Source organism: Falco cherrug, chromosome 1, assembly GCF_023634085.1.
Source record: "Falco cherrug isolate bFalChe1 chromosome 1, bFalChe1.pri, whole genome shotgun sequence".
NCBI classification, from domain to species: Eukaryota; Metazoa; Chordata; class Aves; order Falconiformes; family Falconidae; genus Falco; species Falco cherrug.
This window is the reverse complement of record NC_073697.1, coordinates 39,703,403-39,724,977: the sequence shown is the minus strand read 5'-3', so window position 1 is coordinate 39,724,977 and position 21,575 is coordinate 39,703,403. Positions and strand designations below refer to the sequence as shown.

At 45.2% G+C, this 21,575-nt stretch overlaps 1 protein-coding gene across 3 annotated transcripts in view; it reads left to right on the top strand.

Moving 5' to 3' along the window:
- EXOC6B (exocyst complex component 6B) overlaps window positions 1-21,575 on the top strand; it is a 312,139-nt gene that overhangs the window by 79,145 nt on the left and 211,419 nt on the right. The gene's annotated exons all lie outside the window — the stretch shown is intronic.

Here is a 21,575-nt window from a genome sequence, read left to right as displayed (position 1 = left end):
GCAATTACTTTAATATGAAGAAGGCATCGCCTTGCCTCCCTCTGTGACTTACAGGGCTGCCTTTTAACATCCAAGCCTCCGCAAGAAGCCGTAGGGAGATGTGTGGCTTTGTGAGGTTCAGCTGCTCCAGTGCCACCCTCTTTGCTTGGATTGGGAAGACCAATGCATCTCAGTGCTCCTCTGAAGTGTCTCTCTTTGCTTTACACATTATGGGAATAAACAAGTGGGAGCATCACACGATCCAGCTGGAAAAGCTGGGTGAGAGCTTGTGTTTGAGGTCAACTGCCGCTGCCACCACTGATGTCAGGCACGGGGTGTTGTGGTCCTGCTTCTGAGCAGGGACCTGATCGACTGATGGATGCTATAGGGAGGAGGCTACAGAAAGGGAGTAATGAGCAGGTTGTCCATGTGGAGGCTCTAGTTGTAATGGAGTCTTCTCCGTAATCACTGTTTGAGGGCAGGATTTTGCTTAGTTGCGTTGATTAGGAGCTGTTTGGAAACTGCTGATGTTGGAGAGCTGAAACCACTACATCTGTCTGTCCTTTCCTTCCTTCCAGTTCTGTGAAATCCTAATCAATGTGAATAATTCCTATATTTCCTAATCTGTTGTGCCTTCTTGGTGTTCTGCCTGTGGCAGCCAGGTGGGACTGGTGCATGCTACCCATCACTTGGTGGGCAGGAACACTGATGCGCATGGGCTGGGGGGGCAGCAGGGCAAGCCAGTGATGTCTGGGATTGGCGATAAGGAGCTTGTGGCTCTGGCAGGGCTGGAAGGATGCTGCTGGTTATGAGGTGCAAACAACCTTAGCCCTCTTCGCCTTCCAGGGGGGCCTGGTGAATGTTGATGCTCCTTTTCATTGCTAACCTTTTTTTCTTTTTTTTTTTTTTTTCCTAGCCCCTCTTAACACTGTTTGTAGTTCTGCTAAGCCATAAAACAAGCGCCCTGGGAGTTCTCCTTATAAGCAGACAGCAGTATAAACAAACACCCCATACCGTTCTCCTGGCGCTCCAGCCTTGAGGAGTCTTGTTTTCAGTTCTGACCCCACAACCTTTCCTCTGGTTGGCAGCGCGCTGGCGTTGACAGTTCCAATGGTTCAGCCAGAGTTGAAAGATAATTGCTGGAGGAGCAGCGGCTGGGATGGTATGTGTTATTCAGCAGGACCCCCTTGAGGCGAAGCTTTGAATCTGGTGCACATTTCAAAGCATGTGTTAAACTTTATGTGATACTGATTAAAACGGAGGGCTTCGGGGTGAATTGGCAGGGCCCCGCAATTGCATCTGCCAAATGACATGCAAAGAAATGTCTTGCTACAATATAGGGCTTGAGTACTTGTCTCAGCAGAATCAGGCTCTGAAAGGGGGAAAGCCTTGCTGGGGTGTTTGTCCTATATGGTGCACACACACAAGCACTTATAGGTCCTGTGTGAGCCCTCTGCTCATATGGTATTTCCATTTAAAGCCTTTTTATTTTCAAACCCATATGGAAATAATACTGCCTCCCCCCCTGCCTCCCCAACCCCGTCATGTCCTTCAACTTTGTGTTTCCACAGAGCAGATGTAAAAAAGTGAGGGAATAAATGAAGGCAGGTACCATCAAACCCTGGCTCGGTGCAGGCGAGCAAGATGTGTGTGCCAGCCCAGGGTTGTGGTGACATTGGGCCCTCAATTGCTGCGGACAGCAGGTGATGGAAGGAGCTCCAGCACCACCACAGTTGCTCTCTGGTTCCACATCTTCGGTGAGGATATGGCTTGGTGTATCACTGATACAGGTTTTTTCGGTGTTTGTTTGTGTTTGGTTTTTTTTTTTTTTTTTTTAATCCATGCATCTCATTTAATAGCTAGCTCCAGAAGCTTCCTCTGACATGCACAAAAAGTTAATTTTCTTTTCAAGATGGCACTGTGTTATGGGGTTTTCACTTGGACCAAGCACCACCTATGCTTTAGCTGCAGAATTGGAAAGAAAATGTGGGTCCTGATGCGTTCCCCTTCCTGCCATTATATACATCCTCTTTGTACACACAGTACAACCTGGATAACTTGCTGTCTCAAGAGTCTTGCAAAGCTCAGCAGTTGGGGGACACCCCCCCCTCCCCCCGAACAAGCCAACAAGCCCCCCACCCCCCCAAAAAAAAAATCGCAACCCACTCAAAAATAGATATGGATGGATGGGAGCAGTCTGGTACCTTTTTGAGATAAGCCTCGTGGGCTGCGTGAATTTTCTCTGGTGCTGCAAGTGTGCAGCCCTGTGCTTTGGCAGAATTGATAGCAGAGGGCAAGGAGCCTTCCTGTGCTGCAGGCAAATTATGGGAAGCGTTTAAGAAGCAATTGTAGGGGGGGGGGGGGGGGGGGGAAGGGGAAGATACTGGGAAAATGGAGAGGAAAAGCTGTGAAATGTAGCATGCCAGAATGTGTTTCTTGGGTGCGTGCATCTGCGATGCAACATATGGGTGATGCAAGGGGTGAGCAGAGAAGTGCCTATTGATTTTGGGGCAGCATCTGCTGCTGTATGCGAAGAGGTAGGACAAAGATGTGCCTGTAGATGTTATTCCTGAAAATATTTCCCTAAATCAGAGAGACCAAGGGAGCTGGCCTCTATTAACGTTACAGTGCTTTTGTGTGCAGGTAAAACTGGTCGACTTGCTTTCCAGCTGCTTTTGCACTTGTATGCTGATTTACATATATTCTATGCCAGCTTTCTCCTTTGTTTTCCCATTAAAAATAAACAGAGCCTTCCTTCTTAGAGTATCTTCTGCTCCAGGGTTGGTTTTTTTAGCTTCCAGTAGCTTTTTTTGAAGCTGTTCAGAAGCAGTTCCCCTTTGGCGTTAGGTGTCAGTGTTTCCAGTCAATGATAGAAACACTTTCCAGTAAGAGCAAGTGTCGGTTGTCTGGGATTTGCTAGGGAATGTCAGCGTTTCCAGTGCCTAGTCCTCTGGTGTTTCTTGTTTCTGGTGACTGCATCTTTGGACATCTTAATTGCTGTGACTTTGGGCAACTGTGTTGTTATCCTTTTAGGAGAATGTTACCAAGAAGTCTTAGAAAGGCCCAAATGATAAAAAGGATGGACATCAACAGTGAAAACCAGTTTTTGCTACTTGAGCTGTTTTGGAGGTGTATAAGATGGGGTGTGTGAACACCAGCTGGTGCGGCACATTAAGTGTAACCATATTTATTCTTCACATAACTCGCTGTCCCTCCTGTTGACTTTCCCACTGCCAGCCAATACAGTCTTTTCTGTTGGCCGATGTGTTTGTGAATGTTCACGTCTTCCGGTTTCTTCTTGCTTTTGGTAGTGTTTTTCCTTCTTTCCAACATAATTCTGATTAGTTTTTTGTTCTCCTTTTTGCTGCTTTGCCTACTTCTAGCCTCTTTGTTTCTTTCTGGCCATGTTTCATTAAAACTTGCAAAACTCATTGCTGTCTTGTTGTCCTCACTAGTGAGAACTCGATGAACTTGGTGATGGTGGAAGTGTGATGGCATGAAAAAACATTTTGTGAATTTTGCATCTCTGTGTTTTATTTTAACTTTATTCTGTGGTATCTGTGACTGGAGAGGGCTGAGACCTGTCTGCGAACCTGCTGAGGTCTGCCCAGCCTCATGGGAGTATCTCTCTTCTGGCAGTGAGGGTCGTTTTGTCTCCAGGTATTTTGTGGTTGCTTACAACTGAGAAGGTGGCCAGATCAACTCTCTGTGCACCCAGTGGTAACTTAATTTAATGTTACCTTGTCCTCGGCACTCCCATCTTCCAGCATTGCAGATGTTACGTAGAGAAAGAAAATAACAACAACAACAAAATTAATGAGTTTTGGTCCGACCTAGATTGTGATCAGTGGGGCACAAGGACTGTCTTTGGTTTGCGTGCTGGGCAGCGTGCGTGGGGTCTCCTTCCTGCCCTTCCTGGTTCAGCATAATTGCGTGTGGTCACCCAGGGATTGTGCAGATTGTCACTGGGATACTGCTCAGTATGTTTAGGTTTGCAGAAGTCACCTATAACCCGTTTGCTAGGTCAGGGACTAGTTATGCAGACAGGTTATTGCATGGCAGCTGGTTCGGAAAACTGATGACCTCGCATTAACTTGCTGATGGGCCTGAGCCTTGTGATCTGAAAGCCTAGATCCCTATCTCCATGATGCTCTAGGTGAACTGTGGTAGCATTTTATTTCATACCGCTGTCTCTGAAACTCTGGGTGTCTGGGGTATTGAGGCATATTTAACTGCTACTAGTAAAACTGCGACCACCTTAGCTGAGAGCCTTGCATGGGAGCTCCAAGGAGTGTCCTGCTGCTCCCCGTCAGCCTCTCTTGTGAACTTACCAGAAGCCCACTGGCAGAGTAAAAGCTATAGATGCTTTTTGTTACTTGAAGTATTTTCCTTATAAAATGCTGGCAAGTGTAGTGACATAAGTGGATCACTGAAGTATTAATGAACAGATTTGTAGGGAAAGGGAATTCATGTCCTCTGGATCAAAGAAATTTGTTGTATATTAATTTGATGTATTTACAAGTTCAAATGCTTTCTAAATGTCTTCTTGTGCTGTTTCTGTTAGCAACGAATGTGAATGTTTTTAATAACCTTTTATTTGTAACAAAGCTGGCAGAAATGTTTTCTGTTTTACTTCAGAGTTGGTGGCATTGCCTTCAAGCAGTCTCTGGCCTTGGAGGTTGAGTTAACTCCTTAGTATCCAATGGGATTGCACGTATGCTGGACATGTAATATCTAGAAGCACTTGGCACAGACTGCCTGAAATCTGGTTTAGTTCTTGAAAGCCCAATATTTGACATGCAATTAAAAGGCTATGAGCTTTGCTAACTCTTATAAATTTCTTTTGCAAGTGTGGCTGTTAAAGTCCAGTTTTATTAGCCACCTGTGCACGCTTTATTTTTTAAATAGGGATGCTGGCCCTGTAAATCTGACTTTTTAAAATTTAATGTATCAGATGTTATTGAAGTATCTTTACAGCACTGTGCTGGTGTTGCAGCTGCAGCTTTGATAGCTTATATTTGCAGCTACTGCAGATCTAATTTTGTATGTGAGCTTGTTTGGGGGGCATGTATGCATATGCACAGAAATACCTTTTATGATATTCCCGATGAAGCATCTACAGGCAGGTTTGGACAGGGCATGGTGTTAAGGGCAAGAAACATTCCCTGCACTTCAGAAACGGTACACAAATCTAGAGGGCTGAAGGAGCCTGTAACCCTTCAGCTGAATTGTTTTCAGAGATCTCGTAGCCTGGAGCAAAACAAAACCAAACCTCCATGGTGCTGCAGTCCTGTTTGTTGCAATGAAACTTCAACTAAGATGATCTTTGAGAGGGCGTAAGATCATTTGTGTTGGAAGGGACATCCAGGGAAGTCTCTAGTCCAGCCTCCTGCTCGAAACAGACTTTTATGTCGGGCTGGATTTCTCAAGGTTTTATCTTGAAAACGTGTAAGGATGGAGGCTGAAGAATCTCTGAGCAACCTGTTTTTTCATTATATCCAGTAAGAACTGCTCTTGTTAATGCTTCTTTTGAGTTCGCTTCCCACCGTGCACCACTGAAGAGCCTGGCTTCATCTTCTCGATGACCTACCTGTAGGGATTGGAGGTGGCTGTCGGGTCACCCTGAAGCCTTCTATTCTCTAGGCTGTCCAAGGCCAGCTCTCCCATTGCCTGTGCTCTAGCCCCTGACCATGTTAGTGGTCTCTACCTGCCTCATCTGGTCGATGGCATCCTTGTCCCAGGGGAGCCAGATGGGCACACTGTTCCAGTTGTGGTCTAATGGGTGCTGAGGTCCTTAGGATGTGGTGAAGGATAAGCCCTTCTAGTGATGTTTCCAAGGGTTGATTCATGTAGCTACTTCCCCTAGCTCTGAGTCCCTGGCCAAAGGATGCTCCAATTTTTGTTATGCTTTTAGTTAGTATTTTCTCAGGTTTTGGTGGATTCTCTTTTGGGCCTGCCACTAGCTTTGTGCTACTGCCCTTTTGGCAAGGAGATGGCCCTAACAGCCTGTAGGTTGAGCAGCTTTTGGGATCTTGGGGAATATGTGAATGTAGCTGTAGAAGACTCCTCGTGGTGCTGTGTGTGTGAACCTTACACAGGACAGATAGCCTGCTTCGTGCTGCTTGGATGAAGTTCCTATGAAGCACCAGGACCTGCCTGCCCCATCACTGTCAAGGATGAAGGACTCATGGGGAGAAACTTTGGGTGTTAGCTTGGTGACGGTGCTGGAACTGACACTTGCCTATCCCATGAGCTTTGTGTGCTGGGCCTCAGAAGGGGAGATCCTTGCATGATATCATTGTCCTGGAATGCAAACTTATCCGATCCAGCGAGACTTGGATCAGCTTTTCCGCAAGCACAAACAATAAAAATCGGTCTCCCGCAGAGGGATGATGGGATTTATTGTGGGTGCACGTGGCCCAGGTGTCTTGCTCGCCTGTTTTATAGAAAACTCTAAAATGTGAGAGCACTACCAGGTGTCCCGAGACATTCAGTCTTAATTGTGAAACTGTGTGGGACTGTGGCCAAGGACTGGACACCACACTGGAGGCAATCTCGTAAGCGCTATCTTTATTATATGAAGCCCAGCTAACTGCATTCTGCATCATCTTCAGCTGCTGTCTGTGTGTTATGTGGCCTTTTACACTGGTCTGCAAAGATCTGCTCTGACCTTAGAGTGTCTCTAAGGTATAATTTTTATGCTGTTGCTTTTTTTTATATAAATAAGGGCACAACTAGTTTGCTGTTGCAGCTGACTCAAATTTTTTGTCTTACTTTTAGCAGCATGGTGGCTCCTGGCTAATAGTGCTTATGAGGCTTTAATATTTAAGCTAGGACTCCCCAGTTTATTTCATATATGCTAAATGGCTTTTTTTGGGGTGCTTTTTCTCAGAACTACAGATTTCAGGTCTCAGTGTCCACTTCTCTTCCCGCACCATCCTGCTTGTGTGGTGTGGTTTTTAAATACTAATAGTTTCCTCTTAGTCAGAGACCTTGTGTAGGAGCATCAACCAGGCTGGGGAAAATTAACTTTTCTGCCTTATAAACCCCTGTGAACAGTTGTTGCTGATAGAAATGTTGACAGACCCCCTTGCTTGGCGGTCTGTACGGTGCCACTGGAATGAAATGTCAATAGTCTGTGCATGGGTGGGACAGCTTGTATACAGCTGAGCCTTGCAGCCTTTATCGCAAACAAACAAGTCTTTGGAAACGTTTAGTGATTTTCATTCCCCGCCCCCCCCCCCCCCAAGTATTTTATTTGCTTTTCTCCCTTTTAAGCCAAATTCTTGTCATTTACTGCTTCCTAGAGCCAGTGATTTCTGATTGACTTAAAAAATAATAAAAAAATACCCTGTGTAGATTAAGCTGCTGAAATGCCTTCAAGGCGTTGTTTATAGGTCTATGTTCTTTCTTTGCTGAGAGAAAGTGAGTACTTTAATGTCTTCCATATTTCACAAATCTCTCTGGCTTGGATGCAGAGTGCTGTGGCATTTGAAGATGCTTTTTGCTGCTTTTAGGAAGAGCCTGACAGAAATGTTGGCAGATGCAGCTGTCATTCTGCCTCTCAAGGTAAGTGTAATGTCTCTGAAAGGTTTAAGATCAATGCTGTTGGGCGCTGAAGACCTTAGAGCTGCAGAACGTGCTGTAGATGAGTTATGCTCTGGAGGGAGTGTTTTCTGTGGGAATGGGGGGGCAGTGAGAAAGAAGCAGCTTTGCAGCCTGGGCAGGCTCTGAGGAGACCAGCTATTTCTTAAGCCATAGAAACATGTTCTGATTCTACTTTGCCTTACAAAGCTCTACTGTGGTGTGCAGGTCACTGGTGCTCCAGCTATAACCTACCATCTCCAAGGGCAAGGAGAGAGCACGTGCGATAACGGAGCTTCCAGTAATGGCTTGTCAGTCTTCAGATTTGCCCTGTGAAGAGACTTCTCAGTCACCTCATCCTTGTATTGCTACAAGTTGTCTCTGTTGCTGAAGCTTGTGGTGTAATTTGTGGTTTTGGCTGCTTCTGTTTGATTTCCAAGTGAATGGTGGTTGAAGGTGAATTGTTAACCTTCCCCGCAGAGCCTCAGAAGTGAAAGCCTCTGGCTTGTCAACTTCTTAGAAGACCACCACTCCTATTATTTATTTAGCTGTCCTACAGCCAGCTGAAATGGTCTTTTGGAACAGGTGGCTTCTGGCCACCCATGTGAGGCCAGTCCTTGAGGGACACATCAGCGTGCTTTGTGGTCAGGGGTGCTGATACTGCATTGACCTGATGGGTTGCTCCTGTACCGTTTGTTTGTTTTCTAACCCCATGGAATATTTGGGCTTTGATAATAGTCTTACGTTGGGAAACAAATGAGATACTGCTAATACTGACCTCCTAATAGCTTCTTTCCTTGTTCTTCCGTTTATTTGATGCTGTGTTAGTGTAGCGTAATGGCTGTAGGCTGTTCGCACAGTTGACAAGGTGCCTCCAGTGTTTGCTTCATTTTTCATCTGTCTGGTTCTCCTTTTAATGACTTGGGTTTGCAGTGAGGTGAGATTTGGGTATGAGAGAGCCTGGTAAGTGGCAGATGAGCTGCAGGTGTTTTAACGGCACAGATCTGGTATGAAATAAAGTAGCTGCTTATGCCGTGTTGGCTCTAGAATAGTTTAATGCCTGATTTTTAATGTTGACAGTTGACACTTTTGCTTCCTATCTGACCTAATGACTCTATACATGGAGGGACAGAGCACGAGTTGGAAGAGAAGTGGCATGTGATAAATTCTGTTTCTAATCATAACTTGGATCTAAGCATGCTGGTTTTGCTGTTCTGGGTTTTTTTTGCTTTAGGAAAGCTGAAGAAGGATTCTGTATAGGCTAACTATGTCTTTAGTGTATGTAGGTTGGACTTTGCGTGTGATTTCCCTTTACAAGGGGAGTACATGCTCTGCTTCTGGTGGACACTGGTTTCTCTCCAGGCCTTCCTGTGGCATCAGAGAGCAGCAGAAGATAATTCTGTGGACAGAAACAAGTGCAACTTTGGCCAAGTTCCTTAATGGCCAGTGAATAAGCAATGATTTTCTCAGTTGTTTTGAATTCCACAGATACTCAGAAAGGATGGATAGCCCCTTGGTGAACTGTTGTATGCTACGATCTGCTGCTGCCTTATGGTGGACAAGCAGTTGACATGCAGGAGTTCGGAAGGATGTTATCTGACGTGCACGTGAGAAGCAGATGTGATTTCTGTGTCCATAGCATCAGCATTAGCTTCAGAGATGTTCTGGTGATGGAGGCTATGTAAGGGTTTAAGTAAGAGTCTGCTGACAGTACTTAACTGTTAGAATTGTGTAGATGTTATGTAGCACCAAAATAATGAAGGCAATCTGTAAATTAAAATATTATCTGTCACTTACAATTTCTGCATGTAGTACTTACTAACTCCTGGTGGAACTTTCTTTAATGCAGTTATGACATAAGAGTTGATCTAAGGATTCACGCATGGGTTTGGGTTTTTTCTTCATCATGTGTTTCTTTGCATGGCACAGGTATTTTATATGCAGCATGTGCGTTGTCACTAAAAGCATAGAAATCATCTAAATGAGAAGTATATGTATTTATAACAGTCTTAGGCTTAAGTCTAAGCACTGTAATTTTTTTCAAGTTTCATGAAACTTCTACTAAAAAATAATTATTCTTAACTTGTGGCCACTTCACATGTAACAGAGCAAAAATCTGGGGAAAGGCAATGTGTAGGGTTATGTCTGGGACTGAGGCAGAATTGTGTGAAGTGTTGTAATAGCAGCTTTGGGAGAGGAGTTTGCAATAATTGCCCCTTTGGAGTTTCAGATTTCTGGGTAATTCTGTGTAAATTTGTCAAGTTGTATGTGCAAGTTCAGCCTTGTAACATCCAGTACCTGGGCAGGGGATGGGGGAGTAGGGATGGGAGGCGTGAGGAGTTCCACAGCTAGTTTCCCATCTTGGCATCAGACTGGATCCCAAAGAAAATCCCTTTGAACTGAAGAAATCCCTTTTTGACTAATTTGCCTCCAGCAGAAATGTAAGGGCTCTCTGGGATGGCGTGGCTCAGGGTTGCCCTACCCACCGAGGGGTCATCTCAGATTATTAACGCTCCTAGTCAAGACGCTTGGGATTTTCATCAGTCCTAATAACCCAGTAATGCTTCCTTTTTTTTTTTCATTCTAGAAATCACCAGCCTGAAATCCTCTCATTAAGAAATTCCACCTGAACAAATCTGACTTATATACAGAAATACAGAAGTTACCAAAGCTAAAGCACAGGGAGCCCATCTGAGCTCATAGGCTTGGCATGGGTGATGGGGCCTGGGGTTGTTCTCATGGGAGGTGCTTTGACCTTGTTCCTGTGCTGAAAAAGTGATTTGACAGATGAGTTTTGCCCAACAAATGTGTCTTCAGCAAAGCAAGTAAACAACGTTCCCACAACGGATGAGGACGTGCTGCTCGAGGGCTTCAAAGTCTATATAGAGTATTAACGAGGATCCAGTGAGACAGCTGTTGTAAAAGCACATGGGGTGGGTTTTACTTTGGAGTGATAATTAGATCTGCTAATCATACCCAATTCTTCAGACTTTCGGAGTTGGTTTTGTGCAGGTAGCCAGATGCTGATTGCTGTTGACTTCTGATCCCGTAAAACCTTGATCAAACAGCTGGAAGCAATTGAAAGAAAGTCCATGTTCTTTTGTTTAATGAGACAAAGCCTATTGTGCGCTAGAGCAGTGCATGAAAGATGGTTTCTGCTGTACTGTACCAAGGGACAAAAGGCTGAGCACTTCATTTGAAAAATTACTTTCCCAGACAAAAGAACAAACCATTGAAACAAATGTGACGTGCAAGTTGAAATTGTTCCCTGGTATGCAGGGGATACAGCGTATGATGTTTTGCTGACATCTGCATCCAACGGGGAGTGCTTGAATAGGTATTGAAAGTGCATTTCTTTGTAGTGTTGGAGCCGTCCTTTTTAGTGCCTGCTTGAAAAATGTGCTCCGGGTTCATGGATGCCAGAGCATCCTTTTCTGAAGGATCACAATGAGTTGTACTATGATAAAAATTAGGAGCATGTTTCTCTCTGTTCTGAGTCAGGGAGCAGAACAAGTGCCAATCAGGGAAGCTTTCCATTTTTTTGGAACTCCTTAAAAACAAGGAATAAAAATAATCTTAAAAAAATCATGCCTGCATCTCTGCCGTTTACTTGTTCTTCGCCCACTTGCACAAAGCTGCCTTGCTTGTAGGAGCATTGTGTTCGTCCCTTTTTGCCCCACATGTGTCTGCAGGATTCACCTCTTCCTGTGTGCTAAATATATTTGTGCTCCTTCACATCCCTCCCAAAGCTCTTGTTTTCACCCTGATTCCTTTCTAAACTGATCTTGTAGTTGTCAGTGCCCTTGTCCTGTAGATCATCCAGACCTACGTGTGGGCACGGAGAGAGGATCATGGATGTGTCTGTCAGTCTTCTGGGTGACTCTGTGGGAGCCACTTCCCACCTGGCAGCCAGCTAGCTCCATTACTGGGATGCTGTTCCTTAGTGGGTGAGGTGTGTTTTGGCTGAGCCCTAACACCGTGTGGTCACAACTGTCCATCTTCTGGAGTGTGAAGAGTGAATATGGGTGTCTGGAGCCATCTGTGTAACCAAAATTTGTTTGCAGCAATAAGGTGCTGATTTTTGTGTGTGTAGACAGAGGTTTTGTGTGACTTCATGTTTGGTGACCTCCCCTCAGCAGTACTTTTTGATCCCTGCTGGGCTATAGGAATCCCGTACTTCATAGGCTTGGTGGTTGTCGCAGTCATATGATTCTTTGATTCTAAGTGCATTTGAGGCTTATGATTGTGAAAAACACAATTTCACCAGAAATTTTCATTTGCAGTGAGATTTAACCGTAGGGGAAAGGGCTGTAATGAAACAGTGCTGTTGGGACTTTGCTATGGAAGGGGTTGCATAAAAGCGGAGCATGAGATTGCCACTGTGTATTATTAATTTGGTGTGTGCATGCTCTTGTTTTTGAAGGGCAGAGTTACACTTCCAGCATTTTTGCTCTCTTGCTCTGACTTTACTAGTCCCAGTGTTTGATGGGCTGATCTGAGGCTTTAGCTGTTGGAAACCACTTCAATGGGTCCTGTGAGCTATAAAGATTATCTAAGTAGGGGCCCAAGGAACTCTCAAACTTTGAGCAATCAATCCCTTATGTACCGTTTCACTGGAGATCCAAGGACTAAAGGCTTTCCTTGACTGACTTCTCAGACTGAACCAACCTTTTTTTTTTTAAACCCCATTTTTTAAATCATTGTTCCTTTTAAGTTAAGGACATAGCAAAGGGGGCTGGGAATGGAAAGCCTTGAGACCTGAAGTTGGAGGCAGACACGGGCTTTGTATTAGCGACATGTTATATCTGATGAACCTGAGTGCCTTGATGGTAGCTTTAGGTTTTACACCCATCTCATGGCCATTCTTTATCGTGGTTTCTCTTCCCCTCCTTCTATTTCTGAGACGCCAGCTCACTACTCCCTTGTTTTCCCAGACTCATCAAGTAGCTTTGCTCTAACCTTGGCTCCCGTCATTTTGGATATTGCAAAACAGGGGAGCAGCCACAGCAGATTGGGCCAGAGGTCTCTTAATTGCAGCTTCCACCCATCATAAGCTTCACATTAAGATAAGCTGCAGGAACTGTTGTTATTTGTATTACAATAATGTGTCTTATCAGCCAGCTTGTTTGGAGCTGCTAACTGCAGAGACAGCATGGAGTGCCAAGGGGAGGGGAGGCCTTGCTTGCTGTTAGACACTTGCTGTGTACATGAGCAAGGAGAGTGTGAAAAGCGAGGAAAGCATGAAAGCCAGGAGAGCATCTGCTGGGGCAAGTGGTCTTCTGCTGAGTGCAGTAAAAGGCTTTTGTGCCTCTGGGGTCACTTGCATGCGATTAGGCCATGTGTAGGTTCTTGGAAGGCTTCATTGCAAGGGCTTAATGGTGATGGGTACACAAGGAGAGCTTTTAGAAGTGCTGTGGCTGAAGCAAAAGGCTGCAGAGTAACTTTGTGTTATTAGATGCTGGAGAACGTGTGGGCAGGGATCTCTGCAATTACACTGCTGTGGCTTGTCCTGTTTAAACACCAAAATCTGTAAGCTGTGAGACTAAAAGCCTTTAGAAGCAGTCTCACCAGCTCTGATAGTCACCAAATTCCTTGTTTATTTGTTTTCATCCTTATTAATTTCATTAGAGAATGGTGCTTAATATCTGTAGTAGGCAGTTTAATATCCCTTCCAGGTTTCCCTTGCTTTGGCACGTCTCATGTCTCTCTCTGATCTCTGTTGGTGTAACTCATCCTTTCCAGCTTTTTTGAAAAGTGTGGAGGCCCACCACTTTCCCTTTTAGATGGCAAAGATGAAAAAAAGCTTTATAGGATTGTTTTCATACAATAAGTCTCAAATTGGGGTTGCTAATCGGTGAGGGGCAGCCTTTTGTAGTGCCTGGGTAAATCTGTTCCAGGACCATGAGCAGACGTGTGTTTACATTAGTGTGTTAATTTCTTATATTTGGGGAGTTCCGATCCGTGGAAAAACTAACTAATGAAAGGTTTTCTTAATTCTTTTTTTTTCTCTTTCTCCTTTTCCATAAATTAGAAACATGCACTTTTGGGGGATTTTTTTTTTTTTTTTGCAAAGTTAAAGGCAAAATTATGGCATTTATTATCTTGAATTTCCATGACTAGTTAATTTTGACTGTGTGTGGGTGGCTAAATAATCCTTCTGTTTCCGAAATCTTCCTGAGGAATTCTTTGTTACTGCAGTGAGACAGACGCTCACTGTGGAAAGTTGAAATGGTCAACCTAAATCCTCTCCTGCTGCTGGGCGCCGGGTCGGCTGTGAGGATGGCAGATAATAAGCATTTACTTTAGGGATTTTTCATTTTGAATGTGTTAATCTTCATCAGGGCTACTTATCTGCTCACACTTCCAGCTTTCCTGTGGAGGAAGAGAGGGATGTGTGCTGGGGACACTGCCTCTGTGGGGCTGAGGCTTCTGCTTTAAGCAGAAGTCTCTGTGACACTGGAGAGCATCTTCTCTGCAGGTGTTGGTGGAGAAGCCACCTGCAGGAATCTGCAGAGATGCCTCCTGCCCACTCCTGAAAAGTTATTTTGAATCACTTTTGGCTGTCTGCAACCAATATTACTTGTATTTTCCAGATTCATCTCTCTCTTGGTAATTTCTTTCAGCTTTTTATTCTGAAGCCTCTTAGAGCCCTCAGGAAGCATCAGGGATTGCTTTGCTCTTTGCCAATCAGCAGTCCTCTCTGGAGCAGACCAGGTAGCGGCTCGGTAGCAGGACAACTCCCAGATGCAACACAGTCAGGAGGCACGGTCCTGGTGCTTTCCTCTCCCAGAGCAAAGGTTTGGAGGGAGACAAGAGGTGAAGAAGTGTGAACTTCACCCCTAGATATCAGGCAGCAACAGTAAAGTCACGATAGTTGAAACCAGGCTGGAGGACTGGCCACCCAGGCAGCATCCTGATAGTGTGATCCGCATGGGGGCTTGAAGCGTGCTGCGACCCAATTCAGAGGCAGCTTTGAGCCATTTAATTTTTTAATCCTTAAATTAAGGGGTGAGGGGGGCAAATGACATCCTCTATTTAGGATTTCGTTCTGGCTAAAACAGTAGTGCCCAGGAAGGCTAGCTCTTCTGCCTTCTGCGCGGTCCTTTTGAAAGCTGAGGCTTTTAGGAGTTTTAACATTATGAATACCTTGGGCTCAGTGGCATATGCAGAACAAATGTGAATCAAACACAAAAATAATTCCTTCAAGAATTTTATTTATTGATGTGGTAGCGCAATACTATACTGTTTACAATAGAGAGTTAAGTGGGATTTTGGGTTTGCTGGGAAGTTGACAGCTTGCGGTCCCAAGCAAAATTTCTGCCTTTTGTGGGATGAAAGAATAAAAGCTATGTTCTTGAAATGGTTATTTATAAATGATTTGAAAGTTTGTTCCCTTTCCAGGCAGGAGAGAGCCTGCCAGGATTGCGGTTACTGCAATGGTGAAATTTTGGATGTGAAAAAAATCACAGAAGTCTGTTTGCATTAGAATAACAAGATAAAGAACCTCGTGGAGGCTTGCGGGGGACTCAAATGAAATGCAGTTGTGAACAGATTTCTCTCGCTCCCTTTCTCACGGGTAAGACATTGGGGATCTCAAACTGAGTTTCTGAGCAGAGGAATCACTGGAAGAAAAGAGACTATTGGAGATGCGGGGCTCAGCCACAACTTTGGGAAGCGGGTAGGACATGCCAGCAGGGAACCGGAGCAGGGCAAACCTGTGGAAATGGCCAGTCTCTGTTCTTTTTTTGTTGCCATCTTTTTTTTTGCAGGCACTGCAGGCTCAGTTCTGTGCCAGCCTGTGCAGTTTTCTCTCCTCTCCCCTCCTTGGTCACCCTCAGTGTTTGCTTGCTGGCTTCCAGCCCGCTTGGCCCTGCTTTTGGAGGTGGTACGTGTGAACGTGCAGCACTGGCACTCAGGGCTAGGGATGAAATCTGTGCTCTAAAGGAGATAATAAACAAATAATAGATTTTTTTTTTTTTCATTCATGTGTCAGGGGCTTTTGGCATAGTGCAATTTGATAAAGAAACAAGGCTGATGGGCCCCTCTGTAGGACCAGGGAATAATGTGCACTGTAGGAAATCAGATGATGCTGCAGTCTCATCCAGGACAGGTCCCTGGTACCCGATGTGTCCCCTTCCCCACTTGATCATGATAAACCTGATCTTGTGCTGGGGTCAGTAAAGCCAACCCTGCTTTCTGCTTTTGATGGAATGCAAATGAATAAAAGTCTGGGTTATCTGTGAGGGTGTTGACAGGGGATGACCTGTGATAATGTAGATGTGTTTGGAGGTCTTTTCATGGAGTAAACCCCGAGGAAAGGGATCAAGTGGATTGTGGAGCAGTTTATTGGGAATAAGTGGTTTTATGGAGGTAGTGTTTTGATTTTGTCCAGCTATTGAAGGAGTAGGGTGGCCTCCTCCAGATGTTTACGCTGCAAGAGACAAATCTAAAATTCCTTTTTGTGTTTACTACATACCATGTGCTAATTCTTCAAGGTGCTGTGGTTTGCGTTTGTAATGCTGACAGCAGAGGGCTGGATCCTGCAGGATGGGAATGCACTTGCTCTGCGGCAGAGATCCTTGCCTGAGATAGCATGGAGAGCAGTGAGATCCCATAACCAGGGGCAGAGTTTTGACCAGTCTTTGGAGTTTGTGGAAAGAGAGGTTGTCCAAGTGTTTGGACTTGGCAGAGAGGTCATAGTGTTGGATGACTGCCCTCGGTACTCTTTTCTTCTAAGTGTTGATAATTATGCCTACTTGGAGGGTGGCATGATTATTTTCTTGTAGGTGGCTCTCGGAAGGCTTGTTTGGGTTCCAACAACAATTTCTCAAAGTTTGTAAAGGCTTTTGCAGCTTTTATGTTAAAAACGAAATCATATCTGCTCCTCAGTCCTCTGGTGCACATCAGCCGTCATGACACATGGTCCCAGATGATCTGCGATGCTGGCACAGGGCTGCAGTCTTCCACCCATGGCCCGTGCCGCCAAGTTGTCACGTGGAGCTGGAGTCTCAGCTTGGTGGGGTGAAAGGGGACACGTCTCCATTGCCCGATGTTGCAGTGTGGGTAGTGTCACCCTTCCTGGAAGGTTCCTTCTTGCTCTGCTCACGTCTGTGTTCAGAGTGGACTGAGCTGGGTTTGTTTCTGGTACTGATGAGGGTTTAGCAGGACACCAAAACTAACTGAAAAAGCAAGCTGCCAGCTCCAGCCCAGCTGGGCTGTTTATTTGTTGTTGCTTCACTTCAGACTGTGTGTTCTTTCCCAGTTCTATTTTATTGCAAGCCTTGAGACTTGTATAAAATACACTGAAATGGGGAAGGCCCTATGTAAACGCAGGAGGGAATGTTTTAGGTTTGGGTCCTGCGTGTGCCACTGCCCTCTCCTGGGGAGTGCTTTGCTGCTGAGCAGCACGCTGGACGTGCTTGGATCTCACACAAATTGCTACTGAATATTGGGGTATTTGACTAGAAACCTGTTATTGTTGTTCCTGTCTCTGAACTGCCTTGATCTCAGTGGGGAGCGTGACCTGTGCCAAGAGGACTTCATCATGGCAGGCGCAGTGGAGTAGCGCTGGCATCTCCTTCCCTGCCCTGCTTTTCCCAGCCATGGGGCTGCCTGGTCTAGCGTGGTGTCCCCTCATCTGCTCCCCCCAGGCTTGCTGGCCATGCATCTGGACCTTTGCCGGGATTAGGAGGCTCCTCTCCGCTGTTCCTTTCTCTTGGTGCAGAGTGCCTGCGCCAGTAGCAGTGCAGGCAGGGACGGGGGCAGCGCACGCTGGGGCTGGCAGCACCCTATGGATGAGCTGGGCACTGCAAGCAGGGATACCGGGCTCGGTGCCCACTTGTATGTTGATGTGATGGCATCCAACAACCTTGCATGTATTTGGACGCTCACTCTGCCTTATCCAAGCATCACTGTGGCTTGTCTGAAGTGACACTGCTTGTCACTAGAGTCCCCTCTTGCTTGGAGCAGGAGGAGCCCCTCGTGTCCTTGCTACCATGTGTGTCTCTGAGGGGCATGATGAACGAGCAGCGAGGCGGGTAGTGTGACTTCTAAGTGGCATGGGTTTGTTTTAAGTTGTGCAAGAATGCAGTGGTGTCACATGCCAACTATTTGTTTACTTCTTTTAAGATCTAACATAATGAGTTTGTTTACAAGGCTTCAGATAGACCAGAAGGAACAGATTTGATTATTTGGAGAACATAATCTCTCAAACCATTGCTTATACAACAGAATGACCTAGGTAGCTTTTTGACCCTTTTTTTTTTTTAAAAATTAAAAAACCCCAAACGTTAGTCTTCCAGTCCCAAAGAATAATTGTATTGTCTCATTTGTTGTTGATTCTCTGTTAAATTCTTGTGGATCGTTTTAAGTGTATAATTTGTGGCAATGCTCTGTGTTGTGGTGGATCAAGTAAGGCATTAATAACAATACATGTGTGGTCACTGGGGAGGTGAACAACCTGTGAAATGGGTCAGCAGGCTGGGCAAGACTTGAAGAAAAGAGCTTTGTGCAGGTTCAAGGGCAAGAGCAGCTGTGAAGAGATGTTGTTATGTTTTCCTTTAAATGCTGAAGTGCATGACTGAATTAAAAAAACCTGTTCCCCGTAATTTTGTCTGTTGTTATATTGTTGGATAATGTGAGTATGAAAATATCCCTAGCTACTGTTTGTACAGGAATACATACTGCATTTCTTACTTAAGAAATAAAGATGCTAGGGATGTGCTGCCTGTAGTAACTGTTTCTTGAGCTTCCACTATTTCTGATCGCTACCTGACTATGGCTTTGACAGCGTCTGTCAAAATCCTTGTAGAAGTTAGGTATAGGGTAATCCTTGTGAGTACTGCAAGGGTTTTGAGCCCTGATGTTCTCTTGTCTCCTGAATTGTCTGTGTGCAGCTGGATTACCCTGTCATCCACACCTGAAATCCTTTTGTTAGATTCAGTTTTACTTCATGGAAATATCTGTAATGTGTCACTTGTATTATTACTATTATTTTTTTTTAATTTCTTCTATTTCTAAAGAATCTGAAGCCTCTCAGATTAATGGAGAACTGTCCTTCACTTTTGGGAATGAAGGAGTTATTTTAACTCCTACTGTGTTACCATCTGTGCCCATCCTACACTAGGACTGGACTTTGTAGGATGCCTTGGTCATCTTAATCCTTGATATATCTGAGGTCAGACCTTGCTACTATTATTAGATCTGTGGGAGAAGATGGTACCCATCCTTTTGATGCCTTGTAGGGTCTTGTGTTAGGTCTCTCAGTGGCCTCCTGGAGCCAAGCCATGCTACTTGCACGACCTCGTAGCAGCAGCAGACTCCAGCTGCTGGCAGAGGGAGGCTGGGGCGCATGGAGGCAATACCTCTCCTTGTTCCTCCTGACCAGGGCTTGCTAACGTCCTCCTTGGAGTGTGTCACAACAGAGTTGTGGTGTGTGTGTATTCACTGGGGATCTGCTCTCCGCTGACTCTACCTTCTACAGGTGCATTGGAGTAGGTCATCTCCAGACCTCAGTGGTCCTATGATCTGTGGCTTGCAGGAAGGCATTACGTCCCTCTGTCAGTGGGCAAAGAATATGGTTAGATCGCGTGGTACGTGGTGGGCAGGGCTGGGCTTCACAGGGTGTTGCACCAGGGACACAAGGGAGTGGTGATAGGGTTGGCAGCTGCTTGGTGTCGCATTCACATATACTTGGGATCCTACTGCAATGTTGTTGCATAGTCTGTTGCTGCTTTCTGAAGACTGTGTGTGTAGGGACGAGGAGACACCACCTCCAAACCCTGCTGACCCCAGGTCTGGAAGGTTAGGAGTCTTGTGATGATTGGTGTTTTGAAATTTGGTGTTGTGAGACACTGAAATACTCTTGCCTGTTGTTGACTTGCACTCTGTTTATCCCCTTCCTGTGGCTTTTAAAAATCTCATCATCCCGCTAAATTGTCTGACCGTTTACTTCTCCCTTGTTCTTGTTTCAGCCCTCATGGGAGGAAGCTGGAAAGCCAGTCTTTTGACTTTTTATCTTACTTGATTATTATTTATTTCTCATATTTTTTTGTTTGTTAATGTTTGCCTATTGCAGCTGCCTCTTAAATACAGAAAGCTTCTTTAAGCCTTTAAATTCCTAATCAGTGGCAGGGTTGAGCTGCTATAAACCGTTGTTCTGGGGGAGCTGGCCGGTGTCCCGACTGTAGAAGAGCTGAAATTAGGGAGAGACACGTCCCCGGTATTAATGAAATGAGAGCTTTGTTTTTTTGGTTTTGCTTAGGCGATGTGAGAATAGAGATGAGCGTTCACCACTGGCTCCTGTATTGTTTCGGCTCCAAACTTGCAAGGTTATAAACCAGAAAACATTCCTAGAGCCTGGGAAAAAATATCGTCTGGGTTATTGCAGCCTGTGCTGATTTGGCAGGGATGGAGCTGGGTGGTGTGTCAAGGTGCCTGTTTGAAGAGCACCTTTGAAGATACTTCCATCAGGAATGAGCTGCTGGCCTGAAGGAGCAGGACAGCCCCTCTCCTGGGGAATTTGATTCCATTTCAGGCAGTGTGACACATGGTGGGAAATGCTGAGATGGAGAAGGGGGGGTGGCGATAATGTTGAACTGGGATAGCTACGCGGACACTGCTTGGCTGCTCCAAATTCTTTTTTAGGAGCTGATGTCTGTTTCTGTTTTTAATAATCACTCCTATTGCATAACGTTAATTTTTTTCCTGTTTTGATGTCTATTAAAATTATAAATGGCAGAAAGCAACCTGGTACAGCAGCTTGTGCACAGAGCACAAACCTACTTCCAATATTCAGTTATGTAACTATATGTATTTATAGGTAAAATCGTTCAATCATTCTGGGCATATACGTTCCCAGCAGGATTTGCCAAGGAGGGGTGGCAGACAGGGGAACAAGGAGTTTGTATTTAGGAAGGGAAAGGTCAAGAAAAGACTGTAGAAAGGAGGCCAGAACAGAAGAAACCACGGCGGAGCAAAGTAAAATAAGAGAGCAGGAAGGCTGCCGTATGTTTTTAGTAAGCTGTTGCCAAACCCCCGTGTCTGTATCTCTCTTGGCTACCAACAAAGGTATCTGTGTTATAAATGAAAAACATTGACGCTGTCATTATATTTGTCTTGGAAAAGTGGTCCAAGAAAGGTTTGTTACTGTACCTTGTGTCTTGCACCCTACTGTGTCTGATGACTTCTAGTAGCTCAGACCTTTACCTCCAGCTTGGAAAGCAACTTTATCTCCTGCTTTCCTGGGAATTTTAACCATCTTACTCCTCTTTTTTCCCCTGTCTTTGCACCACACTCTTCTTCTATCTTACACCTTTAAAAATTCTTATTGCAGTCTTGCAGCAAGAATTGAATTTCTTGGCTTCTAAATTATAACTTATAAGCCTTCTTGGAGTGGGACCAGGCAGCTGTTAATATTTGCTGCAGATATATCTGTGGTACTTGCTCCAAAAATATCTGTAGCATTTTCTGTTACTACCTTTCATGATCAGACTTTGCACTGGAGCAGATGTGGGATGCTCACAGATTTCCTGCAGGCTCTGTGGTGGGGCAGAGGAAAGCGGTTTCCTAACACTATCAGCTACCTCTGCAGGACCCCAGTCTCTGAGCATGTTTGTAGAGGATCGCTCCAGCTCAGGAGCTGCTGAAGTGGTGCAGAACCCCTTTAGAGTTTGGACTGCGGGCTTGAAAACGGACTTGTGTGAGCATAGCACCACTGCAGGCGGTGAGACTACGAAGACTGTCCTGGAGGATGAGACCTGGCAACTGGCTTGGTGCCACAGGAGGAATATTCTACTGCTCTTTGGTTCCTAACCTGCAATATCCATGGCCTTGTAATCTTGCTGAGGGAGATTTGTGGCTTGAGCCTTTATTGGGAACCTGGTGTGTGGGTGATGACAGCTGCAGGGGATTATATTGGAGGGACTTTAGAATTTTAAAACAGCTTTGACAAAAATGTGTGGCCAGAGAAAAGGCCCTTGCGTCCTTGTGCAGCCTTGCTGCTCAGCATTTAT